This window comes from Sinocyclocheilus anshuiensis, unplaced genomic scaffold (assembly GCF_001515605.1).
Source record: "Sinocyclocheilus anshuiensis isolate Anshui unplaced genomic scaffold, SAMN03320099.WGS_v1.1 scaffold1011, whole genome shotgun sequence".
Taxonomy (NCBI): domain Eukaryota; kingdom Metazoa; phylum Chordata; class Actinopteri; order Cypriniformes; family Cyprinidae; genus Sinocyclocheilus; species Sinocyclocheilus anshuiensis.
In genome coordinates this window covers 76,549-83,065 of record NW_015544178.1, presented here as the reverse complement: position 1 = coordinate 83,065, position 6,517 = coordinate 76,549, and the positions used below count along the sequence as shown (strand labels likewise).

Here is a 6,517-nt window from a genome sequence, read left to right as displayed (position 1 = left end):
TATTCTACCAACCCTAATCGTAACTAAGTCTACTAATACTCTAATGAGAATTAGTTAACATGTAGTTGCAAAGTTGCTTAGTCAATTCACTAAAGGGGACCATCAAAATAAAATGTAATCTAATAAAAAACACACATTGCATTTTTTCATTTGAAAGTATTACAACTGATCTTAAACTAGCTCACAGCAAAATTTATATTAACCTCACAGGAAACATTCAACCACTCCTAACCACCAAGGTTATTTTCGTAAACGAAAACTAAAACTAAGACTAAAACGATTGATGAAAAAAACAATTTCGTAAACTGAAATAAAATAAAAACGTCAAAATAATTGAAAAACTAAAACGAAACTAAACTAACAACAGTTATTGAAAAACTAACTGAATAAAACGATTGATGAAAAAACAATTTCGTAAACTGAAATAAAATAAAAATGACAAAATAATTGAAAAACTAAAACGAAACGAAACTAACAACAGTTATTGAAAAACTGAAATAAAATAAGAATTATCAAAAATAAATAATCATTTTCGTAATCATTACGTTCTCACCCCTTGGCGGAAAAGTATACAAGCTGTATGGAGGTTAAGGGAAATAGCCGTAATGGCGCATCACGCACATGGGGTTATCTGACGGAGAGACGCAAAGCAGTTTTAAAGCCTGCACGGGTCCTGTTTGGTAAACCCGATAGCAGTACTTAACAGAACACCCGACCCATTATCTGACCGCAGCGCTAATTTAATTCTGTACCAGACCAGCACCGTTTGACATAAAGACCGCGAGTCGCGACCCGAACCGCACTCGCATTAAATCTATTACATCAGGTAAGCAAGATTATTTATTTTATAATGTAACACAAGCAATCAAACCAACATTAGGCATTCTAAGTTGGTGCTTTGAAGAAAAACAGACATGCAGCGCAACATGATAATTAACAGAAACAAAGATGAGAACGCGTGTCCTTTCTGAAATCAATACAAAACTTTTGCCTAGCATCTTGTGATCACTCTGCCAGGCTTTTGAACAAATGTGCATTGGCTAAATCACATCATACACACGCTTATAATTCTTTATAAATGAAAAGAACATTCAAATATAAGCCTTTACTGATAAATGCGATTGCCGTTATTATTAAATTTCATTAGTCCCAGTTTTGACTTATGCACGGCTGTTCACAGAAAAGTGAGCAAGACACCACAGTTACAATATCATGATTATGATTAAATAAGAAAAGACATAACCAAATCAGGCTACATTTATTTTCATACTAAATATCTCAACACACATCATTGGATATGACATTAAGCTCAACTTTTAAACTGTAGATTGATTTAGTAAAAAAGGCTTGACTGCTTTCTTTGGCGTATATTTGTATACTTTTATTATCGAATCCATCTCAGCATGCGTTAATTTTGTGTTGCTATATGTTTGCCTCTCTAAGGTTAAATTATGCCTGATAGCAAATTTGAAAACGATATTAAAATAAAACGAATTTAAAAATTCAAAACTATAATAACCTTGCTAACCACTCATAAGATGTAGAAAGATACTGTCCAGATCTTAAATAAACAGTCAAGATAATCCATTATAAATTAAGTGGATTTATAATGGTATTGATTGTGTTTTATACGTAATCATACTCTTAAAAGTTATAACCACAAATGCGTAAGTATTACAATGTATTATAAATGTTATGATTATTTATGAGATGATACAACATATTATTAAGCTTTTTTTATAATGCTTTATGCATTAATTATTATGCCTTAAGAAAACCCTTATAATGTATTATAAATACAGGCTTCATAGAAAGTGTTACCGGATTGACAAACAATTGAGGAAAGAAGGGAGAACATTCAATTGGTGGGTTTTACTTTTATATACTTAAATTTGGGGTTTAGAGTATGGAGTTATATGTCAGTAACATGATTATTCTGTTTGGTTCTCTCTCTCTACAATCCCAACATTGCATAAGTGTTAAATCAGAAATCTATATTACAGAGTTAAACATGTTAAAGCAAATGTTTCTTATTTAATTCTCCATCTCTCTCTCTCTCTCTCTCTCTCTCTCTCAGGAGTTGAAGCCTACAGCCTTTCTGTCCATGCAGCAACTGGTGGAAAAGGGGGTCTTTTTTATGATGTTGTATTATGTGTTATTGCAAAAATGAGTGTATATATACAGTATACATATACATTGCTGAATCATTCTTCATGTCTTGCCTCTCTACAAACTTTTAAATATATGTCCGTAATTTAGTGACTGCAAATGCTGATTTAATTTGATTCCATCTTTATTATACCTGATAATGAGCTAATTAGTTCAACTTAAGGGGGCTAATCAATATACAGTATATTTCAAGAAATTTAAGACTTAAGTTACTCCAGGTTTCGGTTGTTTAACGACTGAAATACATTTTTCATTTATATTTTAAGTGTAAATTAATTTAAATTTTTAATTGTTAACTCAAAGCAGGTATTACACACATTGTAATTAACATCTGATGCATTTATAAATCAAAAATCACAATTGAAATAACAAAAAAACATTACTACAAACTAAACCACCAGGGTCCTAGAAATGCGGGCCAGAAACTGCAGCCTCCGCTATATTATCCAATTCGGTAGGTGGCGCTGTTACAAAAGAATAGGGTCCTACAACTGCGGTCCTAGAACTGCGGTCCTGAAACTGCAGCCTCCGGTTGTGCAGGAACACCCTTCTCGGGATTGGCGGAAGAGTGCTTAGGCAGTGTTGCCAATTTAGCTACTTTGTAGCTAGATTTAGCGACTTCCCCGCCCCTTTTGAGACTTTTTTCAAAAGTTTAGGGACAAATATAGCAACTCCTTGGACAAACCTTGAAACTGCAGTCCATCTTTAGTGATCCAATTCGGTAGGTGGCGCTGTTACAAAAGAATAGGGTCCTAGAACTGCGGTCCTAGAACTGTGGCCTCCGGTTGTGCAGGAACACCCTTCTCTGTATGTCACATAACCTGCTTTTTGGAATAGCCCCCAGGCCTGGTCCTCTCTCGTCCTTCACTGTCGTCACTCCACCTTTTATCCTTTGGGAGCTCCTCCGTGGGACTCGAAACCAGTGAGTTGCGCAGGTGTCGCATTATCATTTACTCCACCGGCCTCGCTCCGTTCCCACGGCTCTTGGCCCCGCCCCACTCGTCACAGGGTCTTTGTTGGAGCTTATCAACTTGGGAACACTATCAGGCTATTAAAATGGTCTTAGAGCCTCTCAGACCCCAAATAAAAAATGAGGGTTCATTTTTTGGGCACTCACTGAGAAAAGGCCATTATTTTAGAAACTAAATTGCATATGAGCCAAAGTCTAAATGAAAATGCACTTCACTGATAACAGCTGAATCCAGTGCACTTATTACAAAGCATCATATTTGGCATGAGCAGCCAATATTTAAAAGCATGCATTATGCAAAAGTGTTGCATTCTTGTGTATTGAATACTGTTTATGTCTGTGTTTTTTTTATTTTTTATTTTTTTTATGCAATAATATGTTAAAATATATGAAGGAAAAAAAACTCCATCCATTTCATCTTTTTTTTTTGTCAGTCTACCCTAAACCATTTTGGCTCTTTCTTCTAAGATACAGAAATGACATCCAGTTCAAGCCATCCATGAACATGTCGTTCAAAAGTACTTTCCAGAGCATTGTGCTTTTATTCAGTCATTTTACATCTTCCTGCCAAAAAGAAGGATGTTAGAACCAAGGCTGTATATTTATCATCAAATTCACATTAACTGCTAGCTAATAGCTTTTGATAGCAGGGGGAGGAGTTTGTTTTTGTTTTTGGTAGACTGCGTTGACATCACTGTTATCTGAAGTAATTTATTGGTCTATCTGCATCTTGCTGCTGGCCACCAGATCATCTCAATCAAAGTCATTTGAGGATGCTTGAAAGTGTGATGGCTTGGCAGACTTTCCATCAGAGGTTTTCTCTCCAACTGAGCATTGATTAGAAATACTGAAACACTCTCTGCTTGTCATTGTTGATATGCCTTTCTAAATTATTTGACAGTGAGGGCCAAAACAAATATTAGGTCAGGCGAATCTAGTTTATTTTCTATTATTTCCAGTATAGAAAAGAAAAAAAAGGAAGGGATCATTTAAAATTGTCCTGCCAGAGATAAAACTCTAATTTCATATCTAAAATTATATAGGATTGAGTAATGACAAAATTGCTTTGTCCACCGTGGAGTCAAGACATCTGCAAATATGATTAAAAGATGAATATGAGACAAAACTACAGAATGTCACATTTTTATTACTGGGTGATTCAACACATAGATAATGCCAACTAAGAAGATCGGCACTTTTAGAGTCTCGCATCTGATTCACATCTGATGTGAGCATACGTATTGGGACAGTTGACTCGCATGTCTTTCTAAATGATCAGCCATGTCCTGATGCATTAATTGTTCAGATATTAAAGGGGTCATATGATGCGATTTCAAGATTTGCATAACACCGCCCAAAGAGCAAAGAAAGAAGGCATAACTTTGATTCTCGCTGTAGTATTGTTGCTGCCGCCGCCATGTCATGGAGACGCCGTGTTTTGTTGTGAAAGTGAAACTACTAAGTTTGGTCTTCCAAAAGAGGACATAACTAAGTTGTATTTACAACACTGTTCCAGAACAGTTCAACCCAAATATTCAGATGTGTGCAGCGAGTTTTGAGCAGTGTAGAGTAGCACTTGTTGTTTTGTCATTTCTCCGATCACAAATGCAGACATGGTTTTATGTTCCCGCGGCGCGATGCAACACAACGTGTAAAAAGACATTATAAGTCATTATAATCAGTAATTATGTCCCCACTGGATGCTACAAATGCCACGTTTGTAATGGGTTTTATTGGTTTTGTCTCATCGCACCAGGACACGGCATCACAATATGGTAAGGGGCGTAACATTTCCATCAAACGCTTGAGGTATTCAGCCAGTCACAACGCACTGGACCGCTGGCCAATCAGAGCACACCTCGCTTTTCAGAACGATGAGCTTTGAAAAAATCGACGCGTTTCAGAAAGGCGGGGCATAGAGGAGCAACAATAATGTACAGTATGTGGAAAATAATGTGTTTTTTTAACCTTAAACCGCATAAACACATTTCATTACACCAAATACACCAAATAATGTTATTTTTTAGCAACGTCATATGACCCCTTTAAAAGCAGGGAATGTGTTGTATCAGTTATAGCCATTGCTTCTCTATTCTGAGTCTTGCATTTGATGGTGACACACACACAAACCAGGATGAAGACAAGGGAGCTGACTTTGAGAGAAAAGCAAGCAATTTGGATGCTAAAAGAAAAGAGGAACTCAAATAGAGCTATGTCAAAAACAATGGGCATGGAGAAATCGATAGTTTGGAATGTCCTGAAAAAGAATGAAACCACCGGCAACTACAGCAACCAACAACGACCTGGGGTGCGTTTCCCAGCAACTATGGTGGCAAGTTCCATCATTGCCAATAGAGTTCAATGGAACTAACGACCAGTGGTGTATAAAGTACCTGAAAGCCATACTCAATTAAAAGTACAGATATCCTACCAGAAAATGACTTTGGTAGAAGTTGAAGTCACCGTTTAGAATATTACTTGAGTAAAAGTCTTAAAAGTATGTGATATTTATTGTACTTAAGTACTTAAAAAGTATTTTTTAAATCTTAAACGTACTTAAGTATTGAAAGTAAAAGTACAAGTAAATGCAAAATGGAAAAGAAGCAAATAAATAATATACATATAATGTCCTTATCGCAAGTTTATTTTACAGTATAATGCTCTTAAGGCAATTTCATTTTACAGTATGATGGCCTTACCGCAATTTAATTTTACAGTAAAATACCCTTACTGCAACTTAATTTTACAGTACTATATCATCATATCCTTACTGTAACTTAGTTTTACAGAATAATATTACAGTAATTTTACTGTAATTTATTTTACACCATTTTATAAAACCTTTGAATATTTTACAAGAATCCCATTGAATTTAATAAATTCCAAATAAGTGACCTGAGTCCATGTACAACAGTATATTTTTATTCACTGTCACTATTAAATACATCCATTACTTACTTGTTTATTGTGCTTTATTCTGTAACATTACAAAAAAAATAATAGAGAACTGAATTCATAACAACAAATCAAAGCAGAGATCATGACAATATTGCAACAAAAAGATATATGGCAACAAGCATCCCAGCTGGTCTTGGCTGCATGGCCTCCATAACCACCGACAGCTGATCTGAAACAAAACAGAGGGGAAATGTGTGAGAAATAGTCATGAGTTTATCTTATCTAAATTTGTTCATGGACAGACAAGGTAACAACTTGTGCAACAGCAGTTATTCCCAGTATAGTACTGTTTAAACAGTATTGCTTTTTTGCACATCCTTGTCAGGGAACTCCATTAATTGCCTAAATATACAGTGGGGAAAATAATTATTTGATCCCCTACTGATTTTGTAAGTTTGCCCACTTACAAAGAAATGAAGG

At 35.4% G+C, this 6,517-nt stretch overlaps 1 long non-coding RNA gene across 1 annotated transcript in view; it reads right to left on the bottom strand.

The window, feature by feature from the left end:
- Window positions 1–6,229: 6,229 nt before the first annotated feature.
- LOC107696295 (uncharacterized) overlaps window positions 6,230–6,517 on the bottom strand; it is a 3,571-nt gene continuing 3,283 nt past the window's right edge. The window contains exon 3 of the long non-coding RNA XR_001635075.1: window positions 6,230–6,266. This is a non-coding gene — a long non-coding RNA (uncharacterized LOC107696295). The remainder of the gene's footprint in view (window positions 6,267–6,517) is intronic.